The sequence below is a fragment of the Tenrec ecaudatus genome, chromosome 10 (assembly GCF_050624435.1).
Source record: "Tenrec ecaudatus isolate mTenEca1 chromosome 10, mTenEca1.hap1, whole genome shotgun sequence".
In the NCBI taxonomy this organism is placed as follows: Eukaryota; Metazoa; Chordata; class Mammalia; order Afrosoricida; family Tenrecidae; genus Tenrec; species Tenrec ecaudatus.
In genome coordinates, this window is record NC_134539.1 from 141,078,353 (window position 1) to 141,098,749 (window position 20,397).

The 20,397-nt window shown below is 40.5% G+C and overlaps 1 protein-coding gene across 6 annotated transcripts in view; it reads right to left on the reverse strand.

The window, feature by feature from the left end:
- The window catches only part of KANSL1 (KAT8 regulatory NSL complex subunit 1), a 190,886-nt gene that overhangs the window by 148,468 nt on the left and 22,021 nt on the right, over positions 1–20,397 (reverse strand). The window contains exon 1 of one of the 6 annotated variants that reach the window (XM_075562017.1): positions 9,083–9,240. The exons of the other annotated variants lie outside the window; for them this stretch is intronic. The gene's annotated coding sequence lies outside the window, so the exon portion shown is untranslated. Of the gene's footprint in view, positions 1–9,082; positions 9,241–20,397 lie in introns of those variants that run through there. 6 annotated transcript variants of the gene reach the window in all.

Here is a 20,397-nt window from a genome sequence, read left to right on the forward strand (position 1 = left end):
AACTTGGAAGGTCACATGGCAAGACAAAAGTTTCAGATTTTTGTCTTTAGAGTACAGTCAAGGAGGTAACACCATCTATCTACTGGATACTGCCAATAAATATTATTAAAATGCATATAGACATCTAAGTATTGCTTTTAAATGCCTACAAGGTTGGCAAGAACCAAGAAAAACATACATTACTCCCTGTGATCAATGTTATCCCTCAAGACCAGGCTGAGAAGGGGTGGGGTTTAAAAAGGCTTAGCAGAGGAAACCACCTTTTAAGCTGAAACCTGAAGAATGACCATACAAATGCTTGAAAAATCTCAAATCTAAAGTCTATGTGAGGGAACATTGATCCCAATCTTCATTCTACTATCATAAATATTTCCTTTAAATGTCTCCTAAGGCAAGACAAAAGGAACCCTGGGGGCATAGGTTGTGTTGGGTTTGAGCTGCAAGCCTCAAGGTCAGCAGTTTGAAACCACCAGCTGCTCCAGGGGATAAGGATAAGGTTTTCTACTCCTTATCTTATAGCCTTGGAAACCCACATGGGACATTCTACTTTGTCCTACAGGACAGGAGTCAGCAGTGAGGTTAAAATCAGGCACAAATAATAAAGGTTGCAAGAGTCTGCTGTCTAATATAGGTGACAACGAATTAAAGTAGGTTCATTAGTGCCAAGAAATATTAAATAATAAGGTGTGCTAAGTCAGCCCAGAGACTAAAGCATTGCTTTGCCTGAAGGCATCAGAGAAGGTTTTTACAAAGAGAGGCCACATATTGAGTGAATTTTGAAAGCTGAATTGGGGGACAGGGAAGGGGGGGGGTGTCAATAAGCAGAATAATTATATTCATCCCATCCACTGCCTTTAGTTCAAAATCCTATTATGTACTACAATAATCCAGGTGGTAATACTAGCCCAACCATTCTTCCTTTAACTATCTCAACAAGCCTCCAGTCTACCCTCCACTCAAAATAATCGCTAAAAAGGAATGGAAAGAGGGAGGGAACATAAACGACCATCCTTTGCCCCTGCTTAAAATTCTTCAGTGACTCTAGAGTATGGATGAATCTAAACTCTTCAGCATATGGCCCGGTCCCCTTTTACATTCAACTTCACTCCAACCTGTCGCCACATGAACCTTTTTTTAAATGATTCCAGGATCTTCCATACACTTTTGCTTATGCTCATTGCTGTAAAGGTTCAGTTCCAGAATTACTTCCTCTCTCAAGTATTCCACATTCCATCCAGGTTAGCTGCCACTCACGCTACCATTTTACCTGTACTCTGTGACTCCTTGGGCAGTCACTCATGATGGAATATAAACTCCCAATCTTGTCTATCTCCTCCTCCCTTCTCTAGTTCTGTAATGACTTGTTTTATACTCTTTACTGTTTTGGTTTGATTTCTATCCCCTGCGTTTAATAACAGGGTCCTGGTGTTCCATTAGCTGTTTGGCTAAGATGTTGCCATCGGCCTCCATGGTTTGTTTGGGTTTTTTTGCTTCTATGTTTGTTCTTAAAGCCTTAGGAATCCTATGGGGCCGTTCTCCTTTGGTCCCTATGAGCTGTGATCAATTCAATGGCAGAAAGGTTCCAATCATTTACATGGCCAAATGTTTTGCACCAACCCAACTAGAAAACTTTTTTAACTCTCCTTTTTAAAATTATCAAATTTGGCTACACAAGCCTTTTGAAGGCAACACGGAGCAATCTAGTTCATGCAATCACCCAAATTTTGCCCAGCAGTAACACTCTTTAAAAAAAAACAACGAACCCACTGCCATCAAGTCCTACAGACTCATAATAGTAACACCTCTCTCGAGGAAATCTACATTCTGAGTTACACCAAGATGTATACGCAAGTATTTCACGAAAGAACTGTACTGGGGTGGGGGTGGGAGATCAGTCCACTAGCACATTAGGCAGCTACTTAAAAATGAGAATTGTGCATGTGGAAAAGTCTTAATACTGTTGTTAAAAAAATCCACAAAACAGGTGTATTTTAAAATAGATAACCACACAGGAAACTGTTTTACACGGTGACTGAGGAGTTTCAACAAGTTAATGGAAAAAATAAATTAAAAGATAATGGAGCTCCCCCCTAACTCTTTGAAGCCCCCTCATATATCAAATCATTAAATGTTTGTCAAATTCAAATTTCTATCAGTCATTAGCTTAAACACAAAAAAGCAGAGAAAACAACTAAATTCATTCTTGTCTTTTTCCAAGAAAACTTAATAATACAAGTATTCCTGAACAAGCCTAAAATTGAAGACTTCTTGAAGATATCAAGAAATTAAAAATTGAACATGTAACTATCAACAGCTCTGAAAAGGATTTCATTAGGAGAAGTATGGGGAACAAGACTCAGTATCATTAAAAAGGCCAGGCTTGCTGGTTGGCAAGACTGCTAGCACCTCAAGACTATGATCCTTAGGCGCTTATTAGGTCTGGAAATTAACTCACCGGTGGCTCAATTTTCAGCCAGAAATAAAGGGGAACTTATACTAGTGAAGAACACTCCTCTCAGAATAATCAACCGTTTGAGATCAAAAGGGCAGCATTTACCCAGAACAAAGTTCAGAAGAGTTAGGAAAAGAGGAATAAAACCAGGAAGCACAAGGAGGAGGTGGGTTAAGTTGATAGGACAGTGTGGAAATTTTAACCAATGATATGAAACTAAATGCGTATTAAATGGTGAACGGAGAACTGACTTGCTTTGTAAACACCACCTTCACTCAATTAACAAAAGGTAAAAAAAATAAAATTAATGGGTAATACTTATGGGTCCTTGGCCAAATTCTAGGGATCTCACTAAGAGTTACTTTTCCCCTTAAAGTCTACTGGCTTAATATTGGCTTTTAAAAATTTAAATCTGCCAATGCCAGAGAATTGTTAAAAGTTAATACTATCATCTTCCATTCTATCAGAAGGTAAGCGGTAAATCAGTAACCAGTCCAAATGTTGCGATATGTCTAGGTACATCCCTCAGTTCTCCATGGTGGTATATGAACAGTTTAATGCTAGTCTGCGGAACTTATCAGACTGGTATTCCCATAAAGCCTCTATGCTAACATCAGACACTAATTAGCTTTTCACCTCTATCCCTTCCCACCCTCTGGTGGAGGCACTAGTGAGCAGTCACAAAGACCAAAAATGTAGCAGCTAGAGAAAGGCTGGGTAGTATTGGTTCTCAGCAATTTTTGTTTTGATGTTCTAACAACAAAGTAGTTTTTCATCTTTCGTATGCCAACACTTAGCCTCCAGATGAATTTAGCCAGGTCTGACCTTAGCTGCTCCTTTTTGAAAAGGAGTTAAAAGTTTGAAACCACTCAAGCATCTTTTCCAAACAAGGTCAGAATTTGCTATACTGAAAATTCAGGAGAGATCATTTTGAATTCCTGGTTAAAGTAACGAAAACCAGAGGATTTTTAAATAACATTTAGAAAACTGCCTTGAATTTATCTCCACCTTACATTTCTTAACTCGCATGTTTGGGAATAAACTTTTAAAAGGAGGTGTGAGGAGACTCAAACACACAGCAAACAATATAGCTAAATCTCCATTTTCCCTAGCAGTATCTGAAATTTGACCCCCTAGAGCAGGGATGGGGAACATCTGGCCTAAGGGCCCATATAGGCCCAAGAAATCATCAATACTGGCTAACATCACACACCTCACGCAAAGAGAAGCAGTTCCAATCATCACATGAAATTACATGTTTGACCAGTATTGGCCCTCGGATGTTATAAATACCCAAATGGCCATAGGCAGAAAAAAGTCTGCACTCCTGCTATAGAGAGGGTCAGTGGAAAAGAGAATGACACAGTGCCTACCACAATGGGCTCAAACTTAGCAACAATTGTTGAGAGGATGGTGCCAGAACCAGGCAAGTATTTCTTTGTGTTGCATACATGGTAGCTACTTACAACAGAAAGACCAATAAATGACACACTTAATAATCTGAAAGCTGGCGCATTCAAATGTTCAAATTCTACAAAGTTGGTTTAAATAAAATGTTGGAATAGCGAGTTTGAAGGAAGTATAATGTTTACTAAGCTACTACTATCTCCCAGATTCTGTGCTACTGGGTGGGGAAATCAAGTTAAAAGGTCTCTATCCTAAAGGGTCTCTGAGTATATCCAATGCCACCAAGTCCATTCTTGCGCAGTGACCCTAGAGGACAGGGCAACTGCCCTTAAAGGTTTCCAAGACTGTAACTCTTTATGGGAGTAGAGAGCCACCTCTTTCTTCCACAGAGCGGTGGTAGTTCCAAACTGCTGACACCTCGTGGTTCACAGCATGAGTAACCACTATGCCACCACACTCCCTCCTTAAAGAATTTCTCAGCATAAAGGTTTAAAATCTTCATATAAGACCTTCACATTTTTATTTCAGGCTGCCCAAGTTTTTTGTGTTTCATTCACGAGAATGAAGGGGCTTCAAAGAATTCATGGGGAAAATCTCATTTTTCCAGTCTATTTTTCACAAACTTTTGAAGCACTGCCCTGTGAGTCGTGCTCTGCTTTGGAAAAGTAGTTTTCCTCATGCCAAGAGCTTTAAGCTTAACCTGTATCCTCCAACTTAACACGAAAATACTTTTAAAAACAGTGATCTACAACAGCCCCTTTTGGAGCCCAGCTTTTTTGGTAAATCACATCCAATGGAGTATTTTCTCCGACATGTATTTCATACTACCTACCTATATCCTCAGATCAGGCACATGGCATAATGCAAGGACAAATGGTAGCCAGCCTAAGAGTTCCATTTCCAACTGCAAACAACGAGCTTTGCCCATGACTTTTGCTAGGAACCACAACTCTTTGCTCAACTGGCAAGCAAAACACCAAACACTTACCTCCTACCTCTGCTGGCCTTCAAAAGTTGCTGAATTCTACAGCAGTGGGATAGTCTGCCTTTCTAGTCATGTTCTTTTCTAACCATATATATTCACCTGGATTTTTCATCTCTCATTTCAAGGTAGGAATTATTAGACTCTGGTACGAATGCATACTAACACTTTATGTACATAGAGACAATTTATTAGAACAGACACTGCAATTTAACCATACATCTTCAGAAACAAAATGACACAAAATAGTACTTTATGCCAAAAGTTCTATTTTAGGGGACGAAATGTGGTCCAAATCCTCTTTGAACTGACACAGCAGGTAAACCAGGTGTTTGGGACCATTTTATTTGCGACACCTGCACCATGCTCCTTTATAAAGGAGCAGTCTAACCAATCAAGACAAATTTATGTTAAAAGGAGAAAAGAGCACAAAGAAAAGGTGCTTCAAGACTCTAAACAAACCACTCAAGGATAAGATTAAGATTGGCTCAGGGACAATCACAGAAACCCAGAGCTCCTCCTCAAACTCCAGAGAATGGGAGGTCCTTTGGAAAAATCAATTGCTTTTAAAAATGTTATCTCTCTCCAGGAAGGAAGTCACTTAACTTCTGTGTCTTAATGTCCACACCAAGCAGAGAAAAAGCAATAACCTCGGCCAACCCCTCCCCAAGGAAGTGGAGTAAATATTAGGAATAAGCATTACTCTTTAAGTGCAGGGTTTTCTCATATTCCCATTTTAATCATCCATTATGAATTTGGTGTTTCTGAAATATTTTTAACGCTCCTCTGGTATAGACAGTTCCCTGATTACAAAAGTTCCATGCCTAAATCTGTCTTTACATAGAAGCTGTACATAAATCAGAACAGTTGGATAAAATGTGTCTAACATTAGTCAAATGTCTTTAATACAGGGGCCACACAAAAAAATTGCCTTACTGTTTTAAGTCCATTTTCCCAAACTTGTTAAAGCCCCTTGGTTACAGCATTTAATGTTATCTGTCTATGCATAAAAAACATTAAACAAACTCCAGATACACTAAAACATCTTTAACTTCATACAGAGCCTGTCTGCTCCTACAAAACCTTTATGCCTACCTTGAATTTTTAATAGGCTTTACAGAACTTGCTTCTGAACTATGGGTGTGCCTAAATTGGGCATTGTTAGGTTAGTTGGTAAGCAAGGAACTGTCTGACAAGGTAACTTGTTACCAAAAACCTAACTAGAATCAACATAAAAATGTCTTCTTAAAACAATACCAGTAACCACATGTGTATCATGTTTATAGATTACATGAAGCAGATCATAGCAAACAGTAAAATATCTAAAACTTGCTTTTCATTCTAAGATACAAATTACATTAGAACCTGTAGACAACATGAGGTTACATACACTAGAGGTTACATACACTAGTTACAGTGTAGCACTGCTTGAAATGGGAGAGAATCAGCAGTGTTTGAAGGAAGGGCAAAAAGTATAGTTTTTCCTTCTCACCTGGATAAAAATTCACTGAGTGGACTAGGACTTCATTTTCTAACTTCCAGATTTTTCCTCAGTAGATTAAGTCAACCTAATAATCAGGCCTCTGAAGATTTCACCATTGATATAAAGTGTGTAGTCACAAAGAGAAAATCTGATAATAATTGTAAACTTCCCTTAGGTAAATCACAAAAAAGTCAAATACTAATGCTTTGAGTAAAGTGCAGATTTCTAACAGTACCCCTACTAAGTTAGTCACTTCCCCGATTCAAATCAGTTGAGTGACCAAAAACTCAACTCTACCTCAAAGGTGTTAATCATATTTAATTGATCACTTTTAACTGCATTCAGACATATCAAAAATACCTAATACATATACAACTAAAAGAGACAATTATCAGAGAAAATCATAATACAGAATTAAGACTACCTGAATTCATTGTCACCACATCGGTTTCCCTCCAAATAGTTTCACACTTGAGAAAGCAAGGTAACCACCTCATATTATGAGCTCACTAACAAATTCATCAGATTTGCTAAAGGTCAGAGGAACCGTATACTTTGCTGCATAAACCTAATGAAAATCAACTCAGAATTCCATGACTAAGGATTGTTATCCCACATTGATAGTACATTTTTTAAATTCCCAAGAATTGAAGCATTTTTACCTTGACTTATTTTTAGAACTACACATCACATTGCACATATCACATGACATGATGTAACTGTTAGCAAGGAAAATAGCCCAAACCATTGAAAATATACATGGTAAGAGTAGAAGGATCAATGGATACTTAAGAGTCACTACATTTTATGTTTATTTCTTTTTAAAGGGGGTTTTAGTTTACAACAGATTCTTTTAAAGGAAACATAACTAGTAGACTATGTAGATAAAAAGGAGAAATGAGGAGCTGATATCAAGAGCTCAAGTAGAAAGCAAATGCATTGAGAATGATGATGGCAACAAATGTACAAATGTGTTTGACACAATGGATGGAGGTAAGCGTTGTATGAACCCCCAATAAAATTATTTACAAAAAAGAAAACAGAGAGATGTACTTTGTATTTTATAAAATGGAAATTTGCCTACTTAACCGGGAAAACTGACATGAAGAACACCACTTTTCTAAAGCTCTAGGAGTAAAACAAAATTCCTAAGACCCAAAATGCAACAGAAATTTTAACAAAACAGCCTCAAGAAGAAAACAATTATTACTCAAAAGTACTCTGTTGTTTGTTATTAGAAAAAAAAAAGAAGGCCAATAGATGAATGAGATTTTCTAAAGGGGTCAGAAAGTATTTTAGAAAGGGAACCAGTGGAGCCTATAGAGGGGGGAGGGGAACACACACGCCCACTTAAGCCTTTGTAAATAGTGGTACTTCGAACGACCCAGAAAGAAAAATAGACTTTGCAGGCTATTTTGTGACAAGAAGCATGTTCAATTGAAGCATGTTCTTGTAAGTACTTTGGAGATGAAGTACAGTAACTATACCATGATTATGCAAGCCAAAGATTATGTAATTTTATCGTTTATTTTAAAATGTTTCCCGACTCTGAAACTAAAGTAGCTAAAATGTTCAGATCTCTCCAATGGGGTGGGGGAAAGCTCCTCTAAGCTATAATTTTAAAATATAAACACACAACCCAAACAAACAAAAAAAAACACAATGATTGCTAGCCACGTGACAAAGGCGATGGCAACACCAGGATTGTGAATGGAGGGGAGGGAGGCGAGACTGCAGGACTGGAGAGAGGCTGCCCGGAACTTCTGGGACCGCGAAATTCGGGTCTCCAGATCCCTGAGGTACCAAACGCTGAGTCTTACGACTTGTATTAACACTCTGAAGTGCAGTTTTATTAATAGGTTAAAAAATGCTCCAATGACCTCCAGAATAAAGGTGGGGGGGTGCTGGCGGGGGAGGAAAGAGAGCAATTTAAAGTGGCGCCATCATGTCACCCCTTCTCCCATAAGGCAATCAATAAGCAATAGTTAAGTCGCTTGTTTCTCTTTTAAAAAAAAACCACAGGGATCTCGACATTGGAAAACAAAAGGATTTTTTAAAGAAAACATGGGAGTAGGATTGTTTGTCGGACGGAAAACAAAACTATTTACTGAAATTCAATAGACCGTCAGCCGGAAAACAGGCCCCCCAAAAGGCAGTGGGATTCCAACTCACTTAAAAGCAAATAAATGCCTCTTCCTCTTTAGTTTAAAAAAAAAAAAAGGCAAACACGTCCGCTTGAGGGAGACTAGATCCGAAAACGTAAGTGACCTCGATTTACAGGCAACAAGACTAATAAATAAATGAAACAAATAACCATCTCACTAAACAATCAGAGTTGTGATACAAACCGTGAAACGCACAAGATACGTGTTTCGAGCAGAGGAAGGCCTTTTGCAGTCAAGAAGTTCAAGGCGAGAGCCAGAGTTTGTTTTGGTTTTTTGTTTTGGTTTTTTTTTCTTACGGGAATAAATCAAGCTCTTTAGGCCGCATTTTAAATAGAACGCCAAAGGAAAACCTGGCGAACTAGGCGGCAGCTGGTGGAGAAGGGCCCCCGCACACCCCCGCCCTTGGGGCGACTCCCAGTCCCGGACCCGCAGCGGGGAAGCCCAGAGAGGCCATTTAAAGTTCCGGGGATTTTTCCTCCCCTGCCCAGCCTTTCTAGTTACAACTAACAAAGAGAGGGAGACATGGGAGCCACAGGGAGAGCGAGGAGAAGGAGAAAGGGCAGCGGGAGGAGAGGAACAGCAGCAGCACCTACCACGTGATGGAGGAGCGTAGCCCGGGCGGATTCAGCCCCACAAAATGGGCGCAGTTTGCAAACAGCCCCCCGGCCAGGGCGCCCAGGGCCGGCGGCGGCGGCGGCGGCGGCGGGCCGGCAGGCGGGCGGGCGGGCGACGGGCGGGGGCGCGCGGCAGCGGCTCCGGCCCGGGCCCGCCGCTCTCCTCCCCCCCGGCGCCCGGTGCCGCCCTGACTTTCCGGGCGGGGGGGCGAGGCGGAGGGGGAGGGGAAGGCGGCGGCGGGGAGCGGCCGCTTTTTCTTCTCTTTCGGGCTCTTTCTCCGGCCTTCCTTCGCTCCGGTGGGTCTGGGCACGGCCGGGGGCCGCAGCCCGGCCGGGAGGGCGGGGGCAGAGGATGAAGCCGCCCCCCCGCCCCGCACAAACAAGCGCCGCCGTCTGCAGCCCGGAGCCCGCACCCCGAACGCCACCCCCGGACGCCTCTTCCAGGCCGGGGAACGCGCTCCGACCGCCCCCGCGCCGCCGCGACGAGACGAGTCGGCTTCGCTAAGGTGCTCGGTTCTCCCGCCGGCACGGCGAGCGGTGGCGGCAGTGGCGGCGGCACTGGGAAAATGGCGGCCGAGCTCCTTTTCCCTCCCCCCCTTTAATCTGAAGCGGAGGGAGAATGGAGCGAGCGAGCGAGCGGGCGAGCGCCGGGGACACGGGGAGGAGGGACAGCAGCGCCTCCGCCGGCTGCGGCTGCGGCGGTGTAGGGCCGCTCCGCCCCGGCGCGCCGCCAGGGGGCGCCCGCCGCGCCGCCCCCGCGAGCAGCCAGGAGGCGCGGCCGCCGCCGCCGCTTCAGTCATGGCTCCTCGCCCCGGCCTCTGCACCTCTGTCTGCGGAGGCCGCGGCGCCGGGTCCTGGCTACTCCCGGGGCGAGCGGCACGCGGCACTGCGGCAAGCGGACGCCAGGACCTAGCACCGGCTGACGTGAGGCTAACCTGAAACACTGACGCCATCACATTCCCTTTGCGCTGGGGCTGGCAGAGCCGCGCGCCGGCTATGAGGGGCTAGGAGGGCTAGCACGGTGGAGCGAGAGGACGTGAGCGAGGAACTTGTTTGCACTATGAAGTTAACTGTCAATGCAATCTGGGCCACATTATTCCTGAGGAAAACGTGTGCCGAATCGGGTGGGAAGCTCCCTGACCAGTGAAGCGGTTTCGGCTGCTCTTTTGTCTTAGCAACCAGCTTCGGTACACTGCAGCACGGCTGGGCACTAGCCCCAGTGCCGCGCTCCGCAGCCGCCAGAGTGTAAAAAAAAAAACCGCACGTAGCCACTGCGCAAGCGTGGTCCAAGGCCCGCGCCGGACCAGCCCGGGAAGGGGTGGCCGGGAGGGAAGAGGGGAAGTAAAGGCCCAGGCAGCGCCGGGCCCGCTGGGAACTGTAGTTTTCGTTATGCAGCACGAGGCTTGTTTTGGGTGTCATGCCTTGGCAGATGTGCCAAAACTCAAATGGCATTACACAATGAGTATTTATGCTTCCTGCCGCCACCAAAAGGAAGTTCACTGCTATGGTAAAAGTTTAACAAAGAAATCATAGAGTAAACCCAATCTCACAACCTAATGCAAACTTTCCACTCTTGCCAGAGCTGGTTTAAACTGGTGGCACCTTCACTTATGGCCACTTTGTTAGCAGAGCACTCAGGCTCACCAAAAGACCCTAATATAATGGAGGGTTTCTCTAAATGTAAAAATCTCAGGACTGTAATGCACAGTGCCACATTTACATGCATTACATCATCCTTAAAAAAACTACCCAAAAAGTAGTCCTTTGAGCTATTAAAAAGTAATTATGCAACTTGTGAAAATATCAATTTAAAAGACTCAGAGAGACTATGATAGGGGAGAAAATTCCAAAAACTAAATCATCAAACTCAGCAGATGCTAAGTGTATGCTCTATACCAAAAAGGTACATCAGAAATGCACACTGCTTTGCAGTAGCTTACCAGACCCAATATCCAGTGGTACACGTCACTTCTGCTCGTTAAAAACACCCTCACCGTCATTACAGAACAATTTCGAACTGGCCACAAATTATACTAACTCACCTGGACCTATGCCATCTGCACCCATATTTCAGGGAGCTTCCATGTGCACTCAAATCACAATCCTATGGTCATGGTTCTCAAATATCAAAAGTATAAAAATCACAGTATCAAATTATAAATAAACTACTATGTAGGTATGTATGTATATATACGGAGGAGCCCTGATGGCAGAGTTGATAGTGCAAACTAGCAAGGAGCTCCTTGAGAGAAAGATGAGGCTTACTGCTCCCATTAAGATTGACAGACTCAGAAACTCTCTACGCCCTATCCTTACAGGCTCCCTAAGCATCAAAATCAAGTAGATGGCAGTGAGTTTTCTGGTGAGATATGTATACATGGAGCCCCAGTGGCGCTGTCAGTTAAGCCTTGGACTACTCACCACCAGGTCAATGGCTCAAACCCACCAGCTTCTTTGCAAGAAAGATGAGGGTACCTGTTCATGCAAAGATGTACAGCCACTGCAAAAATACTTTTTCATGGTCACTATGAGTTGGAACCAACTTGATGGCAATAAGTTTATATATGCATGTTACATAAGTATGTATTTGAGTGTGTGTATACAAGGTGGTACCCCCCCCATGACCTATCCCCCTCCAAAAAAAGCTCTGCCTTATAATGCACATTTTTCCCACTCACTTTGAGTATGCCCAGTAGCGTTGCCTGGGAAGGTTCTCTGGTCAAAGTGAATTTTTTTTTTTCATAAAATCAGTTTTGCTCAAACCTTGTTTTGTTTTGTTTTTGATGGATGATTTAAGAAAACACTGTGCAGCTATGAATTTTGTTTCCTGCTCTGGAAAATTGTCAGAAACTGGTGATCTTGAATACAGCTTACAAGGGCACAGCTATGGGAAAAACTCAAGTGTACAGGTGTCTTTATCATTTCAAAAAAGGTAAAATGTCATTTGAGACAAACCTCATTATGGACATCCATCAAATTCTAAAACAGATGAAAATGTCAAAATGTTGACTTATAGTGAGCGTATTTAGAGTTCGTTCTACCAGGTCAGGTCTGTTAATCAAGCTTTCTACTTAGAGGTTCTGAAAAGAATGTGTAACTGTGCAACATAAAAGGCCTGATTTGTGGCAGGATGGGACTGGTTTTGCCATCGAGACAATGCACCTGCTCATTCAGTGTGCCAGTTTTTGGTAAAAAAACAGCATGCCTCTTGCCACACTCACCTTACTCACCTGACCTCACTCTGTGCAACTTTTTTGTTTCCTCAAATGCAGAGGGACATGAAAGGACAGTGATTTGACAACGTAGAAGTGAAGAAAAAAAAGGAAGGAGGTGCTGTCAGCTATCCAAACAGATGAATTTGAAAAATGTTTCCAAGAATGTGTAATAGACAATAGTTTGAAGATGATAAGGTTGTTTTGTAAAAAAAAATTTAAATACATAGCTTTGAAAAAAAATCTTTTTTTAGGGGGTACCCCCCTCAAATATATAAACTCACTGCCAATGAATCAATGCTGACACATCCAAAAAAAGATCCTGGGGATAATTTTTTTAGTTAATTAAAAAACAGAGCAAAAAATAAGTCCACAGTATTATACCAGAGGGTGTTAAAAGAACAGCTCCAACACCAATAGATGGCGAACTAGAGCCCTAATCTGCGGATTCTGAACTAAATTAGCAGCACAATGAAAACACCAAATAAGGCAAAGACTTTTATGGTGTGCACTTAAATATTATGTTCTCAATAATCAAGATCATGAAACACATTTCATAATGAATTACAGGAAGTTGGAAAACACTTATTTTAGAACCATGCATTTGGAGAAAAAAAATAAATCCAACCTTCCTTTTCCCTCACTCCTTAGCCCAAGAGTCAGGAGTTCACAGTGTTTGTGGAATTTAACTCAGTCAACGTGGTTTACATTCTTTTCTCAAATCTGATGTCTTTCTGCTTAGATACCAATTTTTACAACTAAAGGCATTCAAACGTGTACCACTACAGATATAAAAATCTTAGGGTGAGAAATGCATTTTCTTAAACTGGCCCCTCAATAAACTGGAATATCAAGGCTGGTAAACATACCCAAATACTTTGCAAGTTACTCTGGGAATGGTCACCTTTGCAGACTCTCTATCCACTCTATCCTAGCTAGTTAGTCCCAACCCATGCCCTTTGCCAATGAATGAGAGGCTGAGTGTGGTACCCAATTTCAGCCAATGAGTCAAGAGTGGAAGTTCCCCAGAGGCCTCCAGAAAAGCTTCCATCAGCCATAAGAAAAATTGACAGAATAACAAACAGTCCCTCTCTTCAGACAGTGCTCAATGTAGGAATGTCTCAAATTGCTCGTCACTGTAGCAGCCTGAGGATGCCACCAACATCAAAGGGGGCAGGACAGCTAGTGGCGGGCAGGAATCTTGGTACTTGGTGACAGCATGAAGCCACTAAGATCAGTTCTGTGATCTGCCAACTTCTGGACTTCCCATACACGAGAACAATGTAACAATAAATGTATGTTACACCACCCTGCCTTTATCACTTACTTAACTTAATGTATCAAACTGAAACTGTATTACAATTTAGGACTATTTTAAATGCTGGAGGCAATGCCTCTGAGGTTACTTCCATATACCGGTCCTACTTCAAGAAGCCAGGGCCCTGAGCTACAGTTATTCTAATATCAGAGCTATTACGCTCACCTATGATGTACAACAAACAACCCCAGAGGATTCTCCAACTCCCCTGCCATAGACCCCTGACAGCCAGAATGTCTCAGGCCCTCTCTTTCATCACGAATGGAGTCTCTCGTGCAGTTTGTCCAAACTAATCTCAGAAAGACAAGGAATTATTTTATGTCATTTTACACTTAAAATATGTGTGTATACACTTAAAATGTGTGTGTGTATTTTTTTTTAACTGAGGACAGTCCAGAAGCCCAGGCTATTTAGTCTCAAACAAGACTGGGATTTAAATATTGGTAGTACTTAATCTAGAATCCCTGAGGGCCAGTCCAGACCCGGGTACCCTAAAGAGCTACATTTCAAGTACTTGCTGATGTAGTGGTTACACACGGGGCTGCGATCCCCATGGCCGTCAGTTTGAAACCACCAGTAGTTCCAAATGAAAAGACTGAGCTTTCAACTCCCGGTAGCAGTTACAGTCTTAGAAACCCACAGGAGGATCGCTGTAGGAGAAACCCACAGCACTGACTCAATGGCATTGAGTTTGGTTTTGAGAAGGCTCCAGCATCAGCCATCCAGACTCCATCAATTTGGGGCAAATTTATATTTGCCTCAGTTTCTACTCTGTAAGTGGGGCTAACTCACCTCATAAGTTTACCTATCACTTATTATTAACAAGAGAAACTGTTTTCCATAATTCTATCATTGAGAAATTAAAATACAAGTTAAACAAAAGATCAAGCACCTCATTCTTAATCCAAACTTTACATCTCTACCTACCTAAACCAAAACTAAATCCAAACCCATTACCATCAAGCCGGTTCAGCCTCACAATGACCTTCCAGGGTTTCCAACACAGTAAATCTTTCACAGGAGCAGAATGCCACATCTTTCACCTACAAAGAGGCTGCTGCTGATGGGTTTGGGCCCTGACCTTTCCGTTAGCAGCCATGTGCTTAAGCACTGCATCACCACAGCTTCCCCTTTATGCAAACTCCAAGCAAAGAACGTTTCCCTTCACCATCAAGGTAATACAATATAAAAATAGATTGAGTTTTCTAAAAGCATGATTCTAGTTTTTAGAACATTACAAAAAAGAATGTATTCATTCGACAAACTTAGTGAGCATCTACTAAATTCAAGATGCTATTCCAGATATCAAAAATAAATACATTAACTTACTTAAAAGCTATTAAAATTATGTCATAGAAAAAAAATCTTTTATGTGTGTGTATGTATGTGTATATATGTGTATATGTATATATGTATGTGTATATATGTATATATATATCATATTAAATGAAGGGGGAAGTGCAGAGTGGAGACCCAAGGCCCAAGTGTCGGCCAATGGAGATCCCCTCATAGAGGGGTTTAGGAGAGGAGATGGGTTAATTAGGGTGTGAGGTAGTATCGATGAAGAACACAGCTTTCCCCCAGATCCTGGATGCTTCCTCCCCCCAACTATAATGATCCGAATTCTACCTTGCAGGGCTGGATAGGACAGAGGCTGTACACTGGTACATATGAGGGTTGGAGGTACAGGGAATCCAGGGTGGATGATACCTTCAGGACCAAGGGTGTGAGGGGCGATGCTGGGAGAGTGGAGGGTGAGTGGGTTGGAAAGGGGGAACTGATTACAAGGATCCACATGTGACCTCTTCCCTGGGAGAGGGACAGCAGAGAAGGGGGGAAGGGAGACTCCAGATAGGGCAAGATATGACAAAATATCGATGTATAAATTACCAAGGGCATATGAGGGAGGGGGGAATGGGGAGGGAGGGGGGGAATGGGGAGGGAGGGGGGGGGAAAAAAGAGGACCTGATGCAAGGGGCTTAAGTGGAGAGCAAATGCCTTGAGAATGATTGGGGCAGGGAATGTATGGATGTGCTTTATACAATTGATGTATGTATATGTATGGATTGTGGTAAGAGTTGTTTGAGTCCCTAATAAAATGTAAAAGAAGAAAAGAGAAAAAAATGATTAGGGCAAAGACTGTACAGATGTGCTTTATACAATTGATGTATGTATATGTATGAACTGTGAAAAGAATTATATCAGCCCCAATAAATTGTTAAAATAAAAAAAATTTTTAAAAAAAAAGTGACAAGAGGACTAAATGAGCCAATGTGGCCAAATCTTTTTGGAAATTGCCTCAGAATCATGGTTGCTGAATAAATGCAGTGTTTTATCATGAAAAAAAAAATCTTTTAAAAACTCAATTGTTACTATTTAACTAATATTGAAATGAGTAACACGAACCAAAATTAAGTGATTAAATAAAAGAACTTTAGACATCGATGGAACATGAAAGGCTTAGTTCAACTTCAACATTTCTTTAGTGGGCAGTGAGGCCAAGGGAGATCATGGAGAAGACGTTCCACAGTCTCAAAGCTGGAGAACAAAGGCTGGACCCAGGGTCTCAAGTGCCAGCTCTCCTTTCCTCCCAGCCTGCCAGTTGTTATCCTCCCAGCAGAGGCATGCAACTCACTGGATGAGTGAAATGCGCACACATGATGGACAAAAGTGCAAATAAATACTAGCTCTTTCAGTTTGAAAAATAGTAAGATTTGGCCAGTTGCAAGTAAGAGATACAAGGGGGGGATGGGCAAAATGAGGAGCTGATACCAAGAAAGCAAATGTTTTGAGAATGATGATGGCAACAAATGTACAAATGTGCTTGACACAATGGATGTGTGTAAGGATTGTGATAAGAGTTGTACGAGCCCCCAATAAAATGATTAACAAATAAATAAAAGATACAATAGAACCTGCAAAAGTTGGACCGCGTGAAAGGTGGAAAGCTATCAGAAGAAGAAATTCAGAAAAAATGGTAGAATAAGGCTGTACCCAGCATATCAAAAGCAGAAAACAAAGGCAGGCCTCCCTTAAGTTCCTTACAGATTTCCCTGTAATTCTCACTCTGATTACAATAACTATACAGATCAAAAACCAGGATTTTTTTTCAGTGAATGGAGACCTCAATCAATCCTAAATATCATGTATTCTTGATCCAGTAGCAACAAATTTCAGTAAGATTAAACAAGAGAAGGCACTTAAAAAGGGAAGGGATTTGAAGAAAAATGAAAAAAATTAAGAAACAAGTTTTGTAAATTGTGAAGTATTTTAAGAATGCATGGTATGCCTTAGCTGCAATCTCACCTAAAAACATGATCATTTTCTTCCTCATACTAGTGGTACAGAGGACAGAATTTGCATAAAGATAGTATCATACCAGTTCACCAGAGAAGTGAATTCCATAGTAACTTATGGAGAAGAAAAATTCCTAGGCAGCCTGGTAACTTACCTGTGAGCAATGAGGACAATTACTAATGTCATGGGTTAATTCTGAAGTGCTCTTCAGTGGAGAATCTGTTGGGGATATGCCTTAAAGTGGCACTAAACTCAAGGAGACACAGCTGTATGGTCTGAAGACCAAGTCAGGTGCTCTGGAGCCATCAGCTATCCTTTGACTCTACCATCCAGGACTGATGCATTTCTCCTGCAATTCCAGATCTGAAGGGAGCAATCCAAACACTGACTTCTAGTAATGCAGTTCAAACAGCACTTTACGTAGCTATTTTCATAAACTTACTCAAGGAGCCAAACAAAAAATTTTTTAAATCTTCACTACAGCATTATTTTATTTAGGTGAATTTTAATTCATTTTAATACTCCGAACTTCAATCCAGAATATTTTAAAATTCTCAGATACCTAGATTGTGTGATTAACCAAAAAAGAACAAAGTTCATTGAGCAAAGAATATCAAAGAGGGATATAATATACTGATTTTCCAGATAAGGTAATGTCCCATGAGATCATCTGCACAGGACCTTTTAAACCAGATAGATTTAATGTCAGAAATTGCCCACAGTTTACCAAGAAGTTACCAGGCATCTTATCCAAATGAAATGCAAAGATGCAGAAGAACTTCAAGGTAGCTGTGAACAGTCAAACTGTAGAAAGCCTGATAGAGTCAAGGGGGAAAATGTTTAAAGAAAAAAGGGGGCAACAGGTACATAAGGGAAAAGGTAATTTTAAAAGAATAAAAAGTCAGTTGCTGAGTCCAAAGTTATGATACAACTTCATACAACCCTGCTCTGCTGGATTAGGAAATATTGGGAATTAGGAAGCACTTATACCTTTGTTCCAATGAAGGGGCACACTCTTGGAAAAAAAGTTTTAATTTTTAATTAACAAATTCCTGGAGTTTATAACTGGGCCCTATGAACACTCAAGAACAATCTAGTTATGAACAAGAAAATAATTGAAGATCTTACTGAAATGTCAACAACTTATTAAAAGATTATTTTAAAGCCAGAGATGTTTTGTTCAAATAAGTACAAATATATTTCAGAGCAAAATGCACAAGTCTCAAAATTACATCAAGATAGAGAGTTTTCAGATAAGTACTGTCTATGAAAAGTTGCTCCAGATAACCCCAAACCCTGGGTGTACCTTATGAGCCAAGGTAGAAACAAACTGGTTTTAATCATTAATAGATAAATACACATAGCCAAAAAAAAGAGAAAGAAACCATAGTCCCTGTATGTAGATAATGGAACTTGAAAACACCTAACATATAAATTGTTACAGGGCAATATTATAAAACAGACCATAAGCTACTGAGAACATGACTGGAATTCAGGAAATGCTAAAGTCCCTGTCTTATCTCTGTCACTCATTTACTAAGAAATCATAAATAATTTTCTTCATGGCAGTCTTTCCTCCTTTCTGAATTAAGCTGACAAAAATAATCAAATTAAATATTCTATCATTTCAACCATCTTTCAAATTAATTCCTACAATCAAATTTAGACTCAAATATGTCTCTTTGGCCAAATGAAAAAAACTCAACTTTTAGAACTAAAAATAAATTTTAAAAACTAAATAAAACCATATCTTCTGTGCTTCAAAGAGGAGGAAGGGATTTTTATATGCAGAGGTGGAAAATCCTCACATTCCAGAATACCTATGTTTATCCTGCAGGTAATCTTTAAGCCAAGGCACTCAAATACTACTACTTATTATAACACGACTTTAGAAATAGTCAGATTCCCGGTTTTAAAGATTTTCTTTTCAAGATGATGCAAAGAACACTTCGAAACTCATTCCATGAGGACAGTAATTACCTTGACACTAAAACTAAAGGCACAAGAAAGAACACGAGGGACCAATATAGTAGGTGAACAGATATAAAAGTCTAGAGCAAAAGGAATCTAACAACATATGTAAAAAATTATAAACCATGACCAAGTGATTTGAGTCCAGGAACTCAAGTGGGTTTAACTTCCAAAGCCCAATTAATAAAATATGCATTATTAATAAAAGATAAAAGCCACAAGAATATCTCAATCCATAGCGAAAAAGCCTTTGACAAAATCCAACACCCTGTTATAATGAAAGCATTCATCAAACTAGAAATAGAAAGCTACACCCGCAACCTGATTAACAAAGCCTCCACAGCAAACATCAAACTTAATGAAGAAAGTCTGAATGTGTTTTCCCCAAGTTCAGGAATAAAGTAAGGACATCCTGTTCTCACCACCTCCAGTCTGCACAACTGGGCAAGAAACAGAAAAACAGTTATATAAAAAAGGAAGAGTTAAAGTCATCTCTCTGCAAATGACATGATCTTATGTTTGGAAAAAGAAATCCTAAGGAATCCACAATGAGTTAATCAAGGTTGCAGAATAAAGGATCAGTTTTGTTTTGTTTTTTTTAAATCTACTGTATTTCCATACACTTACAATGCAAAATCCAAAAATGAAATGAAGAAAAGCAATTCCATTTACAATAGCACCAATATAAATAAGTAAATTTAGAAACACTTAAAAACATGATTTGTTCTATATAAATTCACCAAAAATAATTAAAAGCATACTCCAAAAACTACAAAAATTAACAAAAGAAATTAAAGATGCCCTATTAATTGGAAAAGCATCCCATATTCATGGAACAGAACACTGTATTATTGCTAACATTTTATGATGGCTATACTCTCCAAATTCATCTAGATTCAACACCGTCCCAGAATAATCAAAACAATCTAGAAAAAAGAACAAAATTGGAGGAGTCACATAACCTGATTTTAAAGCAATAGTAATCAAGAGTAAGGTAATGGCAATAAGGATAGACATACACAGATCAATGAAATAGATTATAAGTCCAGAAATAAACCCTCACATTTACAGTCAATTTATTTTTGGCAATGGTGCCAAAACCATTCAGACAAAGAACTAAAAGAAATGTTTTCAACAAATTACATTGGGATAACTGGATTATTTATAAAGAATGAATTTGAACCCTATCACCTACCGTATATTAAAAATGACTCAGAATGGATCACAGACTTAAATGTAAGAGCTAAAACTATAAAACACCTATAAGAAAACAGGAGCAAATCTTATTACCTTGGGTTGGGCCTATGGTAAATAAGATTACCATGATCTAGATATAACATCAAAAGCACAAGTGACAAAAGAAAAAACAGATAAACTAAACTATCACAACTTAAAAATGGGAGCAATAAGGACACCATTGAGGAGAAAAAAAAAGAGGAAAAACAGCCCACACAATGGGAAAAAAAACATGTGCAAATCATTTATCTGTAAAGAGA